Source organism: Dicentrarchus labrax, unplaced genomic scaffold (assembly GCF_905237075.1).
Source record: "Dicentrarchus labrax unplaced genomic scaffold, dlabrax2021, whole genome shotgun sequence".
Classification (NCBI taxonomy): domain Eukaryota; kingdom Metazoa; phylum Chordata; class Actinopteri; family Moronidae; genus Dicentrarchus; species Dicentrarchus labrax.
The window spans coordinates 31,451,667-31,474,952 of record NW_026136721.1 but is presented as its reverse complement, the minus strand read 5'-3'; the positions used below and the strand labels follow the sequence as shown (position 1 = coordinate 31,474,952).

The 23,286-nt window shown below is 40.0% G+C and overlaps 1 protein-coding gene across 1 annotated transcript in view; it reads left to right on the top strand.

Annotated features, from left to right (window-relative positions):
• The first annotated feature begins 4,216 nt into the window (after nt 1-4,216).
• The window catches only part of elfn1b (extracellular leucine-rich repeat and fibronectin type III domain containing 1b), a 105,494-nt gene continuing 86,424 nt past the window's right edge, over nt 4,217-23,286 (top strand). Inside the window, exon 1 of the mRNA XM_051386579.1 lies at nt 4,217-4,841. The gene's annotated coding sequence lies outside the window, so the exon portion shown is untranslated. The remainder of the gene's footprint in view (nt 4,842-23,286) is intronic.

Genomic DNA, 23,286 nt, shown 5'->3' with positions numbered 1-23,286 from the left:
CATAGCCACAACAGAACACAATGCAGAACAAATATAAGACATGACACATTCTGACTGATGGCATAACTCTTGCTTGTGAAAAGTCTCGGTTGTGTACCACAATCACTACAGATATATAGTCCTGACTACACATTTGACTGCACTTAAGCGGCAGTAGCTCAGTGTGTACGGACTTGGCTTGGGAACCGTAGGGTCACCGGTTCAAGTCCCACAGACCACAAAATATGGAGTGTGGACTGGTAGCTGGAGAAGTGCCAGTTTCACCTCCTGTGCACCACTACCGAGGCGCCAGTAACGTGCAGCCCCATCACTCCACCATCTCTCCCCTTTGCATGTCCACAAGTGTGTGTGAAGTGTGTATTTCAGCCTGTGTGTGCATGTATATAAAAGAGTGAAAAAGAACAATTTCCCCCTAGGGGATCAATAAAGTATTTCTTCTTCTTCTTCTTCTTCTATGTATGATTCACAGCTGAAGGCAGCAACTTCATTCTCACTTTCCAGGTGATGTTAAAAGTCTGTGAAGAGTGAAAGAACCGAATAATGGAAGTGGATGATGCAGGGTTAGGAAAGTGCTACAGCAGACTATTACATTAACACAAGGGGTGTGAATCATACAGTGAATGCATTGGAACATGCTTCTTGACTCTTTGATTCAAGAGTGCTCAATGTTTTTCTTTCTTTTGCTTTTGGAAATGATGGTTTGACACAGCAGTGGTGGAATGTAACTAAGTACATTTACTCAAGTATACTTTACTTAAATATACAAATTTTACTTGTTACTTTGTTCTTGCTTTTTTCACACAAACATATGAAGCGCTTATAAATATAATGCTTTGTTATGCATTATACTACCCACAGTACAAGTACAACTGAACTGATTAGTAGAGTGATAGAATATTATTATTACTATTTTGATAAAGTCATTTGCAAAAACACTTTCCAGCTTTACAAATGCTTTGATTTGCTGCTTTTCCCTTAATACTTTTATTATTTGTGTTATTGGACTGTTGGTTGTACAGAATAAACATTGTGAAGGTGTCACTTTGGTATCTAGGTAACTATAATGCCATTTCTCAGTATTATCAGTAACAGTTGATAAATCGAGAAAATAATCAGCAGATTAATCCAAAATGAAAATAATCGTTACTAAATAATTTAAAATGAGCTTCACCTCAACTGACTGCAACAGTAAAATCCTGCTTTTACATTAATGCATGACTAATAATAATCTAATGATGTTATATAAAATAGTATAAAACAGTCACAGGGGAAGATTTGTATGCATTAAGCACTTTTACTTTTAATACTTTAAGTAAATTTTCCTGATTATATCTACATACTTTTGCTTATAGAACATTTTAAATTCAGGATTTTTGCTTGTAACAGACTAGAGTATTTTTACAGAAAGATATTAGCACTTTTACTTGAGTAAGTAACCACTGCAATACAGTAGGAATAACTATACATTTCAATATATGAGTGAAATAATGTTAGAGTATCCCATGTTCGCATGTATCCCAAGCATGTTCCAAATGTTTACTGGTGTTACCCTGTTGCATATTTCCCTCTCAGTGTTAGAAGTAGTTGTGACAGTGTTTACAAGTTTCAGCTTTACATTCTTCTCAGTGGAAATATTCATTTCTGGTCAGTTTGATTTTTACAAGGCATTTAATGTTGAATTATCGCTATTAAAAAAGGCAATGTTTTTTAGCAGATCTATTTGCAATGATGCACCAATTGCCTCATTACATCTCTATTTAACACACCATGATCACAAATTAAGTATTGAAATGCACTAAACAACACATATTATTATTATGATAGATTTGAAGTATTTTATGTTTGTTTATGTTTTTCAAATCATATGCAGTGTGATTGTGAAATGCCCAATGTGTGCACTTCTTTAAATGTAGAAAATCAGATTTCAGTCCTGGTTAATTTGGTGACACTAGGTGTTTAATACTACAAGTACCAGAATTCTGGGGGCAGCAAACACTCATTGAGCACCTACTTTGCCAGAAATACAACAGAAGGGGGCCCCCCTGTGGCTCACCAAGTAGAGTGTGGCACGGGTTTGAATCTGGCTCGAGCTCTTGGCTGCATGTACTTCCCTCTCTCTCCCCTGTCTCTCTTTACTGTCACTATCCAAATGGCCAGAAATGTATATTGTATAGAGTAAAAAAAGAAACCAAAAAAAACGCAACAGAGGAGCAACTGGCGTATCTGTTCACAGTATAACCAAACAAAGTCATATTTTAATAAAGAAGTCAGACACTAATTGGCTTTTTTCCATCATGTCATGAGCAAAGCTGATATGATTTCATGCTGTGCAAGGAGCAAGAAGTTTCCCACACAGCAGCAGGAGAAAAAGGAGTTGGTTACCTTACTGAGGAGTTGAAGGTGTGCGGCCTGTCGCCTGCAGCTCTTCATCTAACAGCTCACTGTGGCTGCTCCTTTTTGTTCCATTGCTCCCTGCAATATTTAAAACTGATCTGCTGTCAGAAAATGCTGAAAATTGTCTTGTTGAGTAGATGCATTTTTGGCGATCATGGTTTGCACTAACCTTGGTGACAAATTCACTGTTTCATTTGACTGCTTTACAATAAAAGCCACCTTGTGTTTCACCAGTTGAACATTCTTAACATTAAAGATTTAGGAAGATCTACTGGTAGAAATGGAAAGAGATGATGCCACTAAATCTTACACATTGACACCTTTAGTAAAGCTGTGATACAGTGCAATAAACTGTAGTGAACAGTAAGTAGATGAATTCAATTAGATGCATCCATTGTTACCTGTGAAACGCTCATGCGTGTGAAGGCAATTTGACTCCTGTGCAGGAATGGCGGACTCCGCCAAGGATAATAAAACTACCATATAGAGACGTAATTATGGAATGTAAATACATTGAATGGCTCTTGCTGAAAAAATGTTTACCATAGATAGTATCATGGGGTTGACTCTTTTTGTGAATTTGGAGGTTTGAAAATATAATTACTAAGATTTTCATGAAATCAGAGGACAAGACCTCAGTGGTGTGAGCCAGTGCTACTTGGAAAAGCACTGTGACACCACCACACGTTAGAAAATTTATATTTTGATTCTATCAATAATAATGTGACGCTTAATTACATTTTCATCCAATGTGGAGAAACCGACAGGTCAGAGCAGAGGTCAGGTCAAAGGTCAGCAAAAACCAGTGCCCCTGGAGCAGATGTGCAATATTTAGTATGTCATTCGTGGACACTTCGGGATGGCCTACTCTATTTTATTCTATTTTTCTATCCACATGTGCACAGAGGCAGACAGGAAGAGATTTATGTGAATGGATGCCTCTATTATGTTTCTTCCTTTTCTCCCTCCCTGACCTCATCTGCTTCTCAACCCCCTAATTCCTAATTACTCAATCATGCATTATGAGGGTCACAAGGGTACGGTTCACTCCAAAGTCAGCCATTACCTACAGCCATGTAACGGCAGATTAATGGCTTTATATATAGTCTGTATATCCACTAATGCGACATATGATGTAAGTCAAAGAAAATAGAACTGTGGATTTATGCTATCTGTGAAAAAAGGAGGGTTAGTCATGTGCCAGGCTTTGAACAGGAGCCATGTTTTTGCAGTATGTATGCATATTTTACTGTTAATGCGTGTTATTCATGTATTTATCTCTCTTCTAAGTTGTTCATTTATCTGCTTCCATGTGAGTACGTGTGCCTGTGTGTGTGTGTGTGTGTGTGTGTGTTTGCCTGCACTAAAGAGGCAGTTAATCTGACCATGTCTGCTGGCAGGACATCAGGTTGCCCCATAGTGCATTTAGGCAAACAGCCAGCCTCAGATAGCATTGGTCTGTTCATTCTGGTAAGGCTACTGTAGCTTTGCCTCCAGGACTTGATGTATCCACCAGCAGCTGGAGTGCAGAAGAGAAATGTGGGTTTCCATCACTCCAAATAACACAGTGTTTCTCTAATGCTGTGCTGTACGACTGTTTCATTCTCCAAGAGAACTCCAAAAGCCTGGATTTCATGCAATTTCGTCAAGAACTTTGCCAGTTTGGGCTTTGATTGTACAGTACTTACCAGGCTATCACGCTCTCCAAATGGGAAAGCATCTAATCTAAATGACTGTCTGCAGCGCGTGAAGTGCCATGCAACCCCTCTCTCCTCTACCGGAACAGCTGGCCGGCGGTCGCTTCAGTTCAGAGCAGAGGCGTCGGATTGAGGGTGATTGAGGCACATATAGAAAGAAGAGAGAGAGAAAGAGAGGGAGAGAGAGAGAGAGAGAGAGAGAGAGAGGGAGAGAGAGAAACTGAATTCCAGCGAATTAATCACCGTCTGTTCCACTGTGTGTGTGTATGTGTGAGAGAGAGAGTCAAAGGCAGTCAAATAGAGAGAGAGAGAGAGAGAGAGAGAGAGAGAGAGAGAGAGAGCGGGAGAGAGCGAGAGAGAGAGAGAGGAGGGGGAGTGGAGCCTGACGCAGTGTGAGAGGCAGAAACTGAGAGGAGAGAGACGGAGAACGAGGGAGACAGCGGCGAGGAGGCAGCACATCACATCACGCGCCGTTTTGCATCCCAAAAAAATCCTTGAGCCACACTGGCTGCTGCTGCTGCTGCGACCGCGGAGCTCTGCCCCGGCCACGGCTCCTCACCGGGACCGCAGAGGAGACACGTGCAAGCTGGGATCAAATCAGTGACAAAGACTTGAAGAAAAAAAAAGAAAAAAAGCCCGAACATCAACAACACAGCCACACATACTGCCAGAGTCAACGAGCGGACCCGTTTTGCTGGGGAGACCTGAGAGGCGAAACGGCGTCTTCTTCCACGTTGGCATCTGGAACAGGTAAAGTGAAAACATCTGTAGATTGCGCACAACGCGTTTGGCTTAATTTCATGTGTCTGTCTTGTGATGGCTGGACTCGCATTGCGTAGGCAACTTTGAAATACGCCAATAGCTCTGGCATTCCTGCGGTTCTGAAATCACCGACACTGACCCCGTCTGTCTGTGTGTGTGTGTGTGATGAATGGGGGGGGGGGATTTGCTGGTTGGCTATTCCCAGGCAACCTTGCTTGTCTTATCTCAATCCCCCTGTGTCCAATGCTAATGCGGGCGCAGATACATAGATCCAGATTTACATTATGTGCTCTTTGTGAATGTGTGCGGTACCTGAACGTCCCATGCTCCAGTCTGTGCAACCTATAACTGTGCAACTTTAATCCGAGCATGTTCAGCATTTCAAAGATATGTCTAAAGCGTGTCATATTTTGCGCACATTTAGGCTGGTCACTTAGTATTAATTTAGTTTATGTCCCGGGACGGGCTGCAGTGCCGGAGTCAAGGACCGGCACGGTTTAGCCCTCATACCGCACCGCAGTCCAGTTTTCAGGACCCTGGACAGCGGCTCTGGGCTGCAGGCAGTGATACATCCAGCCCGCTGAACTCTTTTCCTTGCTGATATGTCTCTTGAATTGGTTTCATCTGGTCAGCATGTTTCTTATTTTAGATCTGTGATGTCTGTGCTAGGAAATACTTTAATGGCCTACTGTAAAACTACATTACTTCATATAGCTGTCAGTACAAAGATGTATCTGCCTGAAAGATTTCAGTGGAACCGTGTTTTTCCCATGTTATTCTCAACATGCAGATGCATACACTGCAGCCCATCCCACCACAAGTGTTTGTGAATGCTAGAGGCTGACCATGTATGGACAGGTGACAAATTAAAGGGGTACTCCAGCAATAAAGTATTGCGTTTACATACAGAAAGGGGTTTCATAACATGCACAATAAAACAAAAGATGGTTAAAATGACTGACTTTTAGTCCCTAACTCTGGGTCCTATGTTTCCTGTCTTTCATTTCACATCAGGATGATTTTTTGAAACTTTGGAAACCTTCCCCAGAGCCACAGAAGACATTATGAAATTGTTTTTGTCACATCCTGTGTGATACTTATGATGGCGAGTGTAAAATCGATACTCCTTTTGAAGGAATCTAACTTGAATTAATGGGTGGAGAAACATAACGAATGCAGCTGCTGCTATACAGGGCACAAGGGGGTCACTAAATGGTTTGATGATCATGAAAATGATTTTGAATCATATGCTATGGCCTTCACAGTCCCCAGATCTCAATCCAATCGAACAGAGATGTGTTAGCCAGCCACCATCATCAAAACATTAAATGAGGGAATATCTTTTGGTGCTCATCCCTCCAGTAGAGCAGAAACTTGTAGAATGTATGCCAAGTCGTTTGTGGTGGGTTATCACCACTTTGGCACACATGTTTAAGCCTTACTCAGTTAAAATGTGGCTGTGCAGCAAAAGTCCAGGCCTGTTAAAATAGTCTTGGTCCACTGAGTGCATGTGTGTGTGACAAAAAGTCGCTCAGCCAGTTAAATTTTGGCTGCTGTGCCCTGTGCTTCCTGCCTACTGCCCCACTATCTGTTGTAACGGATGTTGTTGCCACTTTGTCCCATAGGGCATGGACTACTAACAGAGTTTTTCCACTGACTGACTCCAATTGTTGGCTGAGTGCCACAGAGGGAGAGAGGGAAAGAAAAGGAAGACAGATAGATTGATAGAAAGAGAGAGAGAGGAACAGGGTCTCACTCCTCGCACCATGACTATTCATGAGGTAGTTCCAGTAAAACAGAACAGCTTCAATGACTTAGTTCAGGACATTATGTGTTTGGGTGTGAGAAATGGTTGGCTGGCTCTTTTCAAGTCCAGAGATCCTCGGTCACAGTGAAGTCTTTAGTTGTCCTGAGAATTCATTGATAACTATCTTAGAGGTCGCTCATCTTGCTTTCATCCTGCATTAGTACTGCAGTGCTTGCTGCAGCACACTTCTCCAGTCTCAAGAGTTGTGAGAGCAGAACACCTTTGATCGGGCTGGAACAAAAGGAACTCTAAACCTGTGGTTACCAAACAGCTCTGTTTGATTCTTCAGAGCTAAAAACGTCACAAAATAAAACTAAATAAAATCTCTCTACAAGCAGCTACACAGTGAGAGCTGTTTGTGCTGCAGCAGCAGACACGTCAGAAATACTAGGACTCTAATGGTTACATCTGTAATAAGGCAGGTGGCAACATTAAAAATCAGAAGTAATGAAAAGTGACAACTTTAGTAGAGAGGAACTGCCAGAACGTCTGCAAGTACAAAATGAATGAAAAGTGATGGGCTTAATGTCTGTGCTGTCTTGTCATAGTATAGCAGCTCTCAACCTTCACCTGAAGTTGTAAAGGCGGTAAAAGAATTTCCCCTATGGGGATTAATAAAGTACGTCCTCTTGTTCTTCTTCTTGCTTTTCTTTCTTTTCTCATTTACTGCTGACCCAGGAGGTAGCAACCCATCCATGGTACAATCTTAGTACCTAGAGGCATCACTTTGGGGCAAGTTCTCCAGGAATACTAAAGAAACCCTGTTGTGTAATGGGAGATCCCTCCTCACTCTCCCATCCATTTACTCCATTTTTCGCCCTTTTAGCTGCCATTGCAAGAGAGAAACACGGAGCACGTATCTGTTGAAATCCCAGGCTAAATTTCAAAATCAACTCTCATCAGTTATTATTTGTCAAAGCCATCCATATTTTAACAGAAACTAGCTCCTCATATTAAGCATGTTGGTGCACAGAGAGCCGACAGTATCTCTTGTCATAATGTTGATCTTTGTTGAGAGGGAATACCCCGTGGTGTGGAAGCAAATCTGCATGCATAGTTAACATGGCACCTCCCTGCTGGCTGGTTCTGAATATGAAGACATTTTTTTTTTAACTGTGCTATTGTCTTCTGTTACATTTATTCATTTTCTGTTTTGATATTGAAATAGGATTGGCATACAAAAAAGTTGTAAACAAATGTTAGGCTATTTGTCATGAGAAAAGTAGCCAAACATTTTAACGCACACACTCACGCTCATGACATGACATGTAAAACACACACAGCAGCACATATATGCACCTATATGAACAAAGCTTCTGAATAGGAGGGTGAGAGGAATGTCTAGAGACATGCAAACAGAAATGTGCATGCACGAGCGCTTGCACACGTGCGTGCTGTAGACACACACTTCTAGGATGCACACGCTCAAGCAAGCACATGGATTAATAATGTACCATGTTCCCAGTAGGAGGCTAGTTAGCATTTCAGGAAGATTGCACTAACACTGGGGAACTGTAATTAGGAAGTTATTGTTGCAAGTTGCAACTCACACACACACACACACAAAATACCCCCTTACACACACAAACGCACACAGCATGCAAATAGTGAAGTGGGGGGGTGGGGGGCATTTTACTATTCGTTACTCCTAATCAGTGCTTCTATCAGTCTCTGTGTTATGTGCTTTATCTTTTTCTTTATTCTCACACCTTAAAGAAAGCAGTAGAATGTAACGAGCCTGTAATTGTGATTTTCTTCACACACACACACACACACACACACACACACACACACACACACGCACACGCACACACAGTATTGATCGGGTATCTTGTTCACACAAGATACATAAGATAAAGAATGTAGTGTTTTGGGACTTTGGTAGCTCTGGATTATCCAGCCATGTTGAGTTGATTTGTGCCCCCACACCAATATAACATAGTTGAGTTATATTGCTGCTCAAGAAACAGTGATATCTCTCCTCTCCAGAGACAGCACCCCCTTCAGTAGCAGTTCCATTAAAAGCTGTTCCATTTACCTACATTGTATTTAGGAGGAAGCAGTAATCCTAAAGTTGGATATGTCTAAACCTGAAAAATCTAATCTAACTGCATGGCTAGATATCAGTAAGTGAGAAAATATGTTTTCATTATAATTTGAGTGAACTGACCCTTTAACATAATCCATATAAAGGCATTTTGTGGGTGTAGATCCATGCCCGCATAACCCTGAATTATACTTCACTCTCTCTGTGCTGAAATGGTGCCTGAACTTTTTTCGCCCAAGGCTCATCAAATTTTGATGGGTCTCTTTTCGTCTGGGAATCCTAAAAACTAGAATCATTTCGGGTCTCAAGCTGTAGTTTAAGGATTCCTGAGAGCTGGTTTCATTAACCCGAGCGTTACGTTTTGAAACAATGAGACAACCAAGTGGTGACCTCATACCTCATTCTCATAGCGTGAATGATGAATGAGCTGCTTAATGTATGCTGACGCATGTCTTGCTGATGCCAGCATGCCAGAACTAGAGCTAATCCCAATCTAAACTCTCCAGCAAAGGTCTCACATCTTCTCTTTTTCTTTCTATCTCCCCTCCCCGAACACCTATTCCCTCCTCCCTCTTATTCCTCTCATCTCTCGCCATCTCTGCCTCCATCTTTCCATACTGCCACAATGCACACACCCTATTCAAGCAGCCTGTGTGTGTATATTGAGTCAGCTAGTTTGTATGCTGGCTGCTGCTATACCAGCCTCTCTCTGGAAATCAAGGAGAGATCGTGGGGTGTATGCTGAGAGAGGGAGAGGAAGAGAGAGCGGGGGGGGGAAGTTGGAGAGAGAGGGAGAAGAGGGTGAGGAGTGATAGAGACAGAAAGATAGATAGAGAGAGGGATAGGGATGCCATAAGACGAAATGAAAAGGAAATAACAAAAGGGTGGGAAAGATGGAAAAAGCGTTCAATAGATGTGTTTTCCTCCCAGCCTGCTTGTCTCTATTCTGTTTCATTACCTCTGCCCTCTGTTCTGCAGAAAGCACTGTCTCTGTGGCAGAGGTAGTTTGGAGACACTGTGGCCTGGCAGAGACTTGAAAAACCCTCTGATGTTCTGTTCTGAGGTGCTCTTCAGGGCTAAGAGGAGAAATCTCTCTGGCTGTCCCATTAGCTACTAGAGACTGGACTATTGAAATGGTATTACCTCCTCTGACTGAGCAGTACATTGGCTCTACCTCCATTTCCCGACAAAGATCTGTCTTTCAAACCCCAAGATATCAGCAGCAGGAGAGCAACAGGGAGATCGTTTTTTTTTATTTCTCTATCCCTTCTTATCACTCAGGCATTTCTCCTTGTTTTCTCTCTTCTCCGGTGACAAATTTCTCTAGGGTTTGGGCGTCATTTGTATCTCCTTCCTGTTGCTTGAAATATTCTGAGAGCAGCTCTGACAGAGAAAATGATAGAGAATAAGAGTGAAAAAAATTCTCCCTGAATGCTGAAATGTTTTTAACTCCCAGTTTGAAAAACTATTAGCAGGTCCATTTAATACCCAGAAGCTCCTTTTTTTTTAACAAGTTGACAATCTATGTCCCTGCTATTGAAAAAGAAGATCAGAAATCTTACTTACTGCATTTTGGTGACTTTTTATATGTACAATTTATTTATCTTTTCGTAGCACACCTATAGACTCTTGAGACTTTTTACAAGTTACATTAAAAAAAACATCCCGTTCACAATGGCACAGTAATTTTCCACTCTATGGAAGCTGGTTTTGGATGCTATAGTTTAAGCTAACATTAGTTTCTCTTTCCTGCTCTTACACTCCAAAATACTTGTGAACCAAGACCGCAAAACATATCGGTTATTCCTCCTACTAAAGCCCTTTTCTCTTATAATGTTAAAAGTAAAACCTATTATTTGAAGATAAGAAAAATAAAGCATAAATCTGACCCATGTCTTGCTTGTCCAAGTACACTAAACAGCTAAACAGGGTTATGTAAGAATGAAATAACAACCTGATCTTAATTGTTCATACTTAAAACGCTAACTAACTACAACATTAGCAATAGAACAATCCTTCCTCTACATCTTCATCAACTGTTGACGTTTTGCAGACATGAACGTATTTAAGACTCTTTTAAAGCGAATCAGCTGGAATTAATAAAGTCATCCAGTGTTTTCAACTTACTCATGAAACTAATGTCGGGTTAGTTAGTTAGGTAGCTACAGCTGATCAAATCTTGCAGTGAGCGTTGTTATTTTTTGGCTGACAAAATTCATCCTCTGTCTGAAAATCAAGGAATTGTTGTTTCACAAATTTAAAGTAATCAAAAAAAAAGTTTATAGGTGCAAGATCAGAAAGCTTGACAGTGCAATTATTAGGACAGCATTAAAACCTGAAATGTCTGAGTAGAGTTGGCAAGTCTTTGTTTCTTTCTTTATGTTAGAGGATCAAAGGGAATCACTGTGGGACTGAAGAAGCTACTTTATGTGCATTTGTGGTACATGTATGAACTGGGCATCTACAAAGAGAAAAATCATTTTTCTTGTGGTTTCAGTCTGTCAAGTCATGTCAAGTCAAGTTTGTTTGTATATCCCCTTATCCTATTCAGTGTCTCAATGGGCTTTCCAGGCCCACAACAGCAACGGCACAGAGCCCAAGCTTTCTAAGAAGACAAGAAGAAACTTCCCCTAAAAACGTTAAGCGCATAAAAAATGGAACAGACTTTGAGAGGAAATTTTAAAAAGTGATTCTTTGTCGTCAGCTATCAGCAGTTGTTTATAACTTGAATGTTTCTACTCTAGGTTTGTATAAGCATGTAAAATAACTTTAGTTACAACCTCAGTTTTCATGCTAATACTCCATCATATGGCCTACCGTACAGTTTAATTAAATTACTAGAAACGACCGAAGACGGTACCAGTAATTAAAAAACTATAATGAAAAACTGTAGTGACTAAAAAATAATATATAGTTTAAAAAGGAAACAAATACAAATTATAACACCTTAACATTAACTCAACAATAATAGTTTACACATTGCCAACATACAATATAACACCAGTGATGGGCACAGAATATTATAATGAGAATTTATCCATTTAGAGGGCTGATACAGTCTTTCCATTGTCACCAAGTTCAAGGAGTCCTCGGTGTTAAAACAGTTCAATGTAGTTTCCAGTCCATCATTATCCACTTGGCTGACAGGCCGGCTAGTTTGGTAATCAGGTGTACAGTAAGTATTTTTAAGTATTTATTTAAACTGATTTGTGCTGATTAATGACCTGTAAGATAGAGATGTTTACATATTTATACAAAAACTGTGTCTACAGCATGCATGGTGATACTGATATTTAATGGTAAGTGACATTTACTGTTCTTTAAGGATAGAAGGTGTTTCCACTTTATTGATGTTTCTGTCCTGTGTAGTTTCTGTGATGCTCCATACTCCAGTTATTCACAAGCTTTGTGAAATCAACCAATTGGCAATCACAACAGGGGCTAAACCATACAAACCTTTTGTCAATTAGCGCTCAGTAACACCAGGGGAAAATACCACTGCTTGGCAGCCAAGTGTGCATGGTGTGTGTTTAGGGTGGGGAGGATGTTTGTGTGTGCGAAATATTAAGAGACAGAGTGTATGAGTGGGTGGGTTTCTTGTTTTTCCATGTGTTTGAGGGAGGTTAGAGGTCATGTGTGTATGTTTTATGATCAGATGATGAGAATTAGAGTCTGTGTGTGTGTGTTTGTGTGTGTGGAGACAAACTAAATATCTCTCCTCGTATAATCCCTTTATTTCCCAGAGTGTTGTTCATTTTATCCAGTTTTTGCAACCAAATAGCAGATTTGAGTGAGTGAGTGAGTGTTTGTGTATGTTAGTGTGTGTGTATGTGTATGTGTGTGACAGAGAGACAGACATAGTGTGTGTGTGTGAGCATACAGTATGTACATGAGAGTAGAACCAGAAAAAGAAATGGCATTCACATCTGACAGCTGTTTGTAGTAGCACTCTAGGTGTTGGAAGTGTAACATGCTCTATACTTCTGTGTGTGTGTGTGTGTGTGTGTGTGTGTGTGTGTGTGTGTGTGTGTGTGTGTTGACATAGGCATACGTTTGTGGTTAAATGTGTCAGTGAAAGCAATATTAGGTGTATATGATTTTATAATCGCCGCCTGCAGTCAGCCTATCATTTTCTCCCTTTGTCACTGTCACTTTTCTGTCTCTCAGGCATTGTGTTGCGATGTGACATGTTGTCTTCAAGTATTTTCTGATTAGTTTTGTTTGTAGAGTTTTGCTTCTTAATTTTAGCTTATTTGAGGAGGTAAAATCATGCTGTTCACAGTTGTGAGTGTTAAACAACAGCTATCCAGTATAGGGCTTGATTACTGATTATTTTTCTTGTTAAATAATCTTCCAGTTACTTTCTTGATTAATCAATTGGCTGTTTAGTCTATATAATAGGTCAGAAAAAAAGTGAGGTCTTCAGATGTCAGATTTTTTTGAACCAACAGTTCAAAGACCAAAGATACACAAAACAGAGAAAATCATCAAATGCAAAGCATCGGAGCAAAGCATGGTTGACATTATAGCTTAAAAAATGATCTTAAACAATTAATCAATCCTCAAAATGTTTGCCAATTAACTTTTTGTTAGTTGACTCATCGATTAATTGGCTAATTGTTTCCACTCTAGTCCAATCTCAAAGACGTCAATGTGCTTTCTGCTGTCTTCCTGTTAAATAAAATGGTTTTCCATGAGTCATTTCAGATGGGCTAAAGGAACAATTTGGAAAACACGCTTTTTTGCTTTCTTGCTGAGAGCTGAGTAAAAAGATTGATACCATTCCTATATCTGTACGGTAAATATGAAGCCGGTTGGCTTAGATTAGATTAGTAGCAGAACTGGAAACTGCTAGACTTGCTGTGTACTAAGGCAAATCAACCCATCAGCATCTCTAAAGCTTACAAATTAACATAAAAAATTATGTCTCGTTTATTCAGTATATCCAACATGTACAAATGTACTGTTGTGGTTTAGGGACTAGTTTTTGTCTGGGCACAGTAACTTCCTTCCTGGTCTGTTTGTTGCCTGGTACCTCACAGTAAGGACAAGACACCAGAATATTATTTCATATATATCCATATATATCACAATATTGTAACTGATCACTTATAAAACAATCAAATTCATGCAAAGTTATCCAGTTGGTTTGTGAGCTTTATGCTGTGTTCATGTCATACTGTGTCCTTTAAATGATCATTACAAGCAGCTTAAGCAGGAAGCCGATGTATAAGAACTACAGACATGTCATCAAACTGTTGGCAAAATGACTACAAATGCAGCCCCACTGGCAGTTACATCAAAACAAAATCCAATATTAGAAGGTGAAGAAAAAAAAATAAAAAGAACTTAAGCAAGGACAAAGCAAAGAGTTTCTAAATGTATCACAATGGCTCAATGTTAGATGTTCTCCCATCCTTATTTCTCTATCCCCCTTAGATCTCCCACAGACATGCATTACCATGACAACCCTGAGAATCCTGGGTAACGACAAACAAGCAGCGCTGTCAACCGCTCAGGACTGTTCCAGTCTTCTAGAGCTACAGCAAGCATTGTACTGCTCTGATACAGAGAAACTTAACCAAGGACAAGCTTTTTCCAAGAGTGTAATTTAACAAACTGTAAGCAACAAAAAGCTATAATGTGCAAGTGATACCAGAAGTGTATTTATATGGTTCGATTCTATTAGATTGCACTGCTGTAATGAGTTCTTGTTGTTTTGTCCATCCCCCTGGAAATGCTGTTCCACTGGCATCTTTTGCAGAGGAACGCAGTAATTGTGAAAAGAAAGTTTATATCAAAATTCCTGTAAATTCCACTGAATCAGGTTCCAGGATACCACTAGTAGTGTGACTATGGGAACTCGAACATGTTATCTCCTTTTGTGTGACTATTTTTTTCTGCAAAATCAAGCCTACAAGTCATTAAACCTATCATTAACTTAATCTGAAATCTTGAAAAAAAGCCATTTAGTTTAGTTTTTAGTTGGCAAGCCAAGCCCACTTTATTATTTATTTAAACACCTTTTATATAGCACCTTTCAATACAGACAAAAACATGCACATAAACACATACAGCAACAAGTAAAGTGAAAAAATTGGATAATAGGGAAAATAATAATTTTATCATTTATAAGGGTGTTTCTTTTATATGACCAGCTTCCATATACATAATCCAAACAACTTTGAAGTGTCACACAAAAACATATGTACAGGGTAAGCTGTTGCTAGGAGACACTGACTGGTTTACCATGATGTAGAGTGCACTGCCATTTACACACTAGGCCTGCACCAGAGGAGCTGAACAACAACAGGTAGCTGAATGCGAAGTTGATGACAGAACCACCTGTTACAAAATGAAGCTCTTCTGTAGCTCTAATATAAACTGTAGGCAAAAAAAAAGAAGGCTTATTACATCATACTTTCATTAAATATGGCCTAATAACCTGTTCTGAAGACATGAATGTGTAGTTAACATCTCCATGCCTGATCTTTTGTTGATGCTTGATGCTTTAGAGATGGTTTCATTTCTAAAATCCCCCAAACATACACATTTACGGAGAAGAGTAAGTTTAGAGAGCAAAAATAATACTTTGATTTTTATCTCCACCATGCACACAAAAATAGAGAGATGCAATTTTAGCTGAGCTTCCAGATACAATCAGACTAGCATATCATGGAGTACGAAGCACACACACACATACGCAGACACACAGACGGCAGCAGCATGATGATGTCAGGACCAAAGTCACATCATCTTGGAGAGAAAACAGGCCAGAATCTCATCACAGCATCCTGAAATAAGATTACCACCCCAGCCTTGCTTTTATATAGAAGTCAATATATCATTCATCCCTCTCTGCCTCCTTCCCCTACAAATTGTATTAAACCCCAGATATGTCCCTTAGAATCAAGACCCAATGGCTGGGTGGGGTGGTGGGACGAGAGATAGAGGGAGGAAGAAGAAAGGAGAGGGAGATGTGAGTGTTGGGGGCTTTACAGAGCGCAGAGCTTCTCTCTGCGTCACTCAGAGCAAGCTCAGTCAAGGACACATTGAGACGTGTAAACTCAAAATATCACACACGGGAGTTCGTATCTATTGTGTGTCTGCGTCTGTATGCATGTCACACAAAGATGGGTGCACCATTACGTCTCTGTACCTCACAAATGCACGCACACACCAGTACACACGGTGCGATTTGTGTGAACAAAGCTCTCCAATCACTGCACTCAAAACGGTTGCTACTACACCGAATGGCCAAAGGTACGTGGACAGCCCATCAGCTACTTTAAAGACAATACATAAAACACATTAAATAGACATGAGGGCAGATAGAAGATAATTTATTCTCTAAGTTACAAGATAAGGGCTACACTATGCTGCCTACATGCATATCCAAATACAGATATATGGAGGTACATATAAATAACACACATATATATACTCACACATTTGGTAAAAGAATGACAGAAAATTAAGCAAAAGTCTGGCTGCTCTTTGTACTGAATAAATAATATCCAACCACAAGTAACCAGTGTTTTTTGAGAAAACCTATTAAGGCTCTTTCAGCAAACAGCAAGAAGCTTTTTTTCCCCTCCTGCCAGTCCTGTCGTTGCCATCACTAATGAAGGAGAAAGTCTTTATTTAGACGTAGTGTTGGAACACGAGGGATACTTAAATAATATAAATAAATAATATTGTATATACTGGGTAGTTACTAAGGAAAAAGGAAGGAATCAGGAATAATTTCATAATTAATGCATCTTTAATAAGTAGTTCCTGAATAACTGATGCAAGGACTATATAGTATGTAACCTAAACTGCCAAATGTTCCTTCCTTCCTTCAGCTTGCAGTGATTTTTCAGACTTCTGTGTTGTCTTCCATCTTTGTGGCAACAGTTTGGTGATTGCTCTTTCCTGTTTCAACATGATATTGTCCTCATGCACAAAACCAGGCGTATAAAGATGTTTTTTATTGTTTGGTGTGAAAGAACTTTACCTCATCCCTACCCAACACCTTTGGGATGAAATAGCACAGTGGTTGTCAAGGACTCCATCCGGCCGTGGTGTCTGTTAAGATTTAGTTATTCCATAACTTTATTGTAGATTGCCAGACTAACAGTGAAGAGTGTGACACCTTTGAACTTATACATCCTCTCATTGGGCTAACATCTAGTTAATGAAATAATAGTGAAATTAAAATATTCCCCATTTTTCTGAGGGCTCCCTCAAGGACCCCTGGGGGTCGCCAGACCACTGGTTGAGAACCACTGAGCTATAATAATGACTGCAAGTCAGGCCTTAAGCTGTATTCACACATTAGCAATGTGGTCTGCGACAACTTTTGCTGCAACACGATGCAGTGATCCAGCATGGCAGTCAAATATGAACGAGCGCTCATCCTTGTTAGATTATTTTTTGTTTTCTTCTGTTTACCTCGCGATTATCGCAGCAAAGATTAAAAGAAATGCCACCCTGAAACCTTCCAGAGTTGAAAAATTTATTCTCATAGTGTTATAAGCGATTTTGCCGTGTTTCAGAATCTGATTAGCCTTCACAGACCCTCACACCAACGCAACCTTGAGTTGTTGTTTGCAGGGCTGTTTTCTGTCTGACCAGCTGCTTTTAACCCAAAATCATGGCCAACATGGGATAAGTGGATGCTGTGTCCACATCATTTTTACCATTTGGTTTTTCATTTTATTTTACCAGTATATTTTCTTGGGTTGAGGGTCACAAAACACAGTAGAAAACAGCAAAGACAAAACACCCCACTATGCACACATACAGGTCGCTGCTTCCAGCTACAGAGAACATATCCCCACCGGAGGAAACAGAAACAGTCTACTGTCCTTACACTGTACCTCATCCCACAGCAGTGTGACTCACCCACCCTTCTCTTCCCTCTCTGGTCTACAGTTGCCAACTCAGCTATTTAGCTCACGTCTGCCCTCTCTGACCATGCATGGCCTCACCCCTCCTTTCTTCCCTCATGCTCACCTCTGTTCTCCTCTTTTCTCTCTTTCTCTGTTGGCTGCTGCTCTATAACTCTTAACAAAATCACTCACGCACACACACATACGTGCCCGCACTGCACACACATGCATTTAAGGCACTTTATATACTTAAGATGCAAATGCAACATAAAAGAGTGTCCTGATCAGCAAAAGGTCCTGAAGCCAATCACAGTAATGAGATCCTTTGGGATGTGCGCATATGTAGATTTGCATATGATTGTGTTTTACTATGTGAATGTGAAGCTGATTGTGTGTGGTCATGCGTCCTGTGTGTGTGTGTGTGTGTGTGTGTGTGTGTGTGTGTGTGTGTGTGTGTGTGTGTGTGTGTGTGTGTGTGTGAATGGAGCTCTCTATGATGGCCGAACAGTTGACTACTGTCCATCTGTCCACGTTTTCTACAATTAGAACAGAGTGACTGTCGGAATATTTGGCTCTTCTTCTTCCATCCTCGAAGCCCTTTGATGTGTGCAGCCAGCAGCTGTGTATCAATGGGCCGGGAGCCAATCAGAAGCCAACTAGGGCTCCTTATACTTTGGCCCAATACTGCAAAACACTGGAGTCTTTGATTTGAGTGACATGATCATTTTGTGATCAGTGGATGATAAAATGGAAGAGAAAGTGAGGTCTACTGTGGATTCAGGAGTTTGTGATGAGTCTGTGTACACATCCATGATCTAGCCTGTATATGGCAGCTTCATGCATGTGAATGTAAAGTAGAGCAATATGTGCATATTATTACATGACGTTACTGTACTTTAATTAGTGCCAGGAATTTCTCTATACTATTCAAATGGCTAAAATTGGAAATCTAAATAAACCGCAGGGGTGTTGCAATAACTTGGAAAGAAATTCAAGTCTGGAAAACTTCCAATCGACCGAGCCCAGCTACATATTGTACATGCTGTACAAATAAATGAACTATGGGGATTGTTTGGATCAGTATTTCTCGCAAATATTTTACACATGTACCACCTCAGAAAATATTAGGCTCTTCAAGTACCACCATTATAACCAATATAATGTTAAACTACAGTAGCATAGACCAACCCTATTCAGCCATAGTCAGTTCACGCAGGAGGTGGGTTTAATCCTAATAAGAAGATAATTTATTGTTAACTGTTGTTGAATCTTGAACAAAACCAGTTCAAGAACCAGAGCTAATTTAGTGGAAAAGGGTCTTCCTGGTTCACACTTCTCTTTCCAATAGTTCCCAATTGTAGCAGGCTGATTCAGAAACAGAATAATACAGGTACAGGCAAAAGTATTAGTAGTAGTATTATTTTGGTTTTTAATTATTTTATGTAACCAGAATATCGCTAGAGGCAGCTCACGTATCGCCAGTGCTACATGTACCGTTATTTCAGGACCAGTGGTTTAGATGATGATATGAGTCACAGAAGTCATTCATGAAGATATAACTTTGTAGTATATAGCTTGGCCTGTTTTAACTGCATTGAGAAACTGATTTTGGTGAACATTTTCCAAAAAAATTGATAATATGTGATAAACCTTCCGAACAGTTGCAATCCCTGGCAAAGACCAGTGACAGAACATTGAGTGATTTGTTTGTGCCATTCAGAATCAGAAGGGTTCATGCTGATATCTGAGAGAAAAAAACTGTCAGACGTTTGCTTTAATGTTTGCAATATCATCCTGCCTTGGTAGCTCCACGCTTCAACACAGTTGCAAGTCAGGCGATAGCTCTTTTGTGGAGGATTTGGGCTTAACTTATTGGCATTTTCTGTGGAATTCTTTCTTCTTTCTTGTTAAAATGATGGAAGCATGAAATTAGTCAAGTTTAAGTGGCTTTCAATAGATTTTTTATTCTATTGTGTGTATTGAGTTAAATACAAAGTTACTTCTCTTGGCCCGAGTCCCAGAGTGAAGTAAACTGTCAATCATATACTTTACAGCTTGTCTGAAATGCTGTCTGTCCGTTTAACCCCACCAAGTAGCAATTGCTCATAGTAAAAAACAGTCAAATGTATCTTTTTTTATATTAAATGTATCTGAATAAAACTTATTTTCTCATGCCAAGTTTAAGTCTCAAAGAAAGAGGTACTATTTGTTTGGAAATTTTTTCTGCTTGGCTCAAAGACTTGATGCTCCCAAAACCTGGAAACATGCACACAGTAATAACTGAGTGCATTGTTGAACCTGAGGCTCTGTGGTGAATAATGATGTTAACAGGGTCCAATAAGCTACTGAGCTATTCTGATTTTCTCCAAGGGACTTAAAAATTATTTTGCATTGCTGATGTGTACACAATACAGAGATATGTGCATTAAGAGTGTATGTGCATTTCTTACAATACGCTTGTTGGCTTCTTATGGCATCATTAGTAATATGTCATTGAAATGAGGTTCTTTCAATCAATTCTGTCTGTCAAAGCATTTTAACCAACTGAATACTAATTAAGAGCTCATTGAAGCTATTGATCTTTACTCATATAGCTCTTCATTATCCATCCATATCATTATAAAATGAATAATGAACAATAACATATTCTGGGGCCAGTGGTGGAAGAAAGTTGTTTACTGAAGTAAAATTAGAAATTCAACAATGTGCAAGTACAACAGTGGTAGGTGAGAGACTATATTATACTATACTATACTATACTATAAACATTTTGTCAAAGTGCTTATACAATGGCAGCTATCCATGTAGTGTCTCTCTGTGTATTATAAGTTGTAGACAATATTGAAAAACAGAAGGATGATCAATTGTTTTGTAAAGTACATGTTAGCCTCGCACTGCCTCTCGGTTTATATTTAATTTCCAAGGGGCAGACTGGACGCCATTGGATAGACCTTCAACCAATCAGATCTGTTTTGGTGAAAAATGTGGGTTCATTTTCAAGCAGGAAAAAAATGTCAGCCTGCTCACACACTTCCTCAAATTACAGCCAAACAGTACAGTGAAATGTGTTTCTGAGGCGAGAAGTAAACAAGGGAGTAACAGAATCTTTATTTAGATTCGATCAGCACTGCCTAGTCTGACAGTTTCATTGGAGTTTCGTGAGCCTGTGTGTTTTCCTGGACCGGCAGACTGGATGCAACAACCAATCAGAGCAGCGAAACGTGTGACATGTGGCTTTTCAAATCTGGACCTGTGACACTCCCCTGTCAAACAACGCATAAAACCCACCCCATATTAACATCCAGCCCCATCGCTGTCTTGGGCTCTTAAGGAAATGCTCCAGAAACAAATCATGTCTTAATGCTCATCTTTTCCACATCAGCTTGTACGTGCATCACATTCAAAAGGTCAGACATTTCCTGTAAATTGTTTTCTCAACCTGTTAAGATCACACTCGATCAGTCCTCTAATGTCTCCCACTGCGACTGGTTTTCAGGAGCAGATACCTCCTGAACGGGTCATCCAGGGCCATCTGCTGCTTGTCACTGGCTGATTACTGTGCTTGTCTTCCTGCTTTGCCTGTCACCTGGTTGCTAGAGAAACAGCCTGACTTGACCATGTGCATCCAGTCTGCTGAAGCGTCCTTGAGCAAGACACTGACTCCGTACCAGCTCTAAATGAGGCTACTGCTCTGTAGCTGGAGGGCAAACGAAAAGAGAAACTCCCTCGAGGGATAAACAGAGCATCACATTATTGCTAATTATTATCAGTGGCCCTGATGTGCCGATGATGAACACCTGATTTAATTATCATTGAAGAGTCTTTTTCTTATCAGCCTTATCGCAGCACTGACGTGTTAAAAGTGCAGGAAAATTAGGAAGTAGATTTTGGAAGTGCTATTTTCCTGCTGAACAGTCTGGTCTCTCAACCTGAAATGATCATCTTTAAAGGGATCGTGTTACATATTGGCACGATGACCCGATAAATACAAATCACTAAATGCGCAGATAAAATAAATGTCAAGGAAATTCTGCCAGTCAGTGTCCATATGTGTACATAATTAATGAAGTGGTGGTAGTCTGAAAGAGGGGACATAGGTCGAGCTTAGAGAGACTGGTATTGCCATAGGAACCAGCTGCACCCACGCATTCATGGAGGGAAGGCAGAGAGAGTCACAGAGAGAAAGGGAGAACAAGAGAGAGTGAAAAAGAGAAAGAGAGAGAGAGAGGGAGAGATGTGAGAGTGATGTCTTTGATGTGACTAGCAGCCTGAGGTCTCTAATCTCTTCCTTCTAAATATTTTTCTGCTTATGCGATGAGATTTACCCTCTTTTTAAAAAAAAAGAATTCCCCCATTTACATGTTCTTTGCATCCGTGACAGATGTCCTTGGGCAGAGTGAACATGGAGATGGGAGTTTAGTCAGAGGTAGAAAACGAGCGAGAGCGTGGTCTAAAACAAGAAACAATGTTAGTCTGTCCACCTTTGTGTGCTGCTATGTGGATGGAGGGGGAGGGGGGTGATAATACCTGCAGGGTGTCTCGAACTGGAAGAAGCCTTCAGGGAAGCAGCACTGTAGGATTGTATATGCATTGGACATGTGGGGGCCCATGTGTCACATCTTATCAGGCTGCCCAGAGTATCTTAGCAGCCGCCCCGAGTCTGCTGCGTGATAGCTCTGTCTGTCACATACTGTAGCTGTACTGAAATACTGTGGTGTCATTTTGTTTGGCTGAGCATTGATCTCTCTCATCTCGCTCACAGCAAGCCCATCAAAAATTCCTTTTATCAAATCCAATCTTCCATCAATTACTAACTAGGCCTTGGTGCAGAACTTCGTTGTTTTCTGTTGGCTTTATCAACTTGTTTCCATACAGAAGAGACAAGTCATAACAGGGCGTAAAACCCCGTAAGAAATACTTAATTCTGTTAGATGGGTAAACTGCTGTAAAGTAAAACTACAGATGATTTTGAAGAAAATCAAGTGGTGAACATCGCTGTGCAATATGTAGTACTAGGAACACTGTCTATGCAGTCTCAGTACGCGGGTGGTACTGAACAAAATCCATAGCATGAAATATCAGAAAGGTGGCATCAAATGTCTGGTCAGGTTTGTGGTCTTGTTTTAATTATGCTTCTGTTTTATGTCTAATATCTCTTATTTCTCATTTTTTAATCTCAGTTTTCTTTCTTGTAACATTTCTTCAATAGAGTTACTTGCCTTGTATCTGAGTTATTGCCCATTCTCATTTCTTTAATCTTATTTCAGTATCTCATCTCATTTCTTTATCATTATTTTAATCTCTTCTCTTTTCGCCAGTCTCTTTCATCTCCTTTCTCTCGTCTTATGTCACTTTTAAATATCATCTCTCTATCGTATCTCATTTATTTAATCTCATCAGTTTTTGAAATATAATTTCTCATTCTCATGAGAATGTATCACAGTTTTCTCTTATCATATGTCTCATTTCTATATCCCATCTCATTTCTTGAATTGCTCTCTTTTCTCATTTCTTGTTTTTCATTGCTTTATTTAATTTGTTTAATCTCATTTGTCTTCTCATCTCACTCTCTTTCCTCTCATTTGTCAATCTAATTTCTCTATCTTATCTCTTTCCTTTTAGCTTATTTCTCTTTTTTTCATTACTGTGTCTCATTTCTGTGACTTATTACTCTATCTTATCTCACTCCCTCATCTCATTATC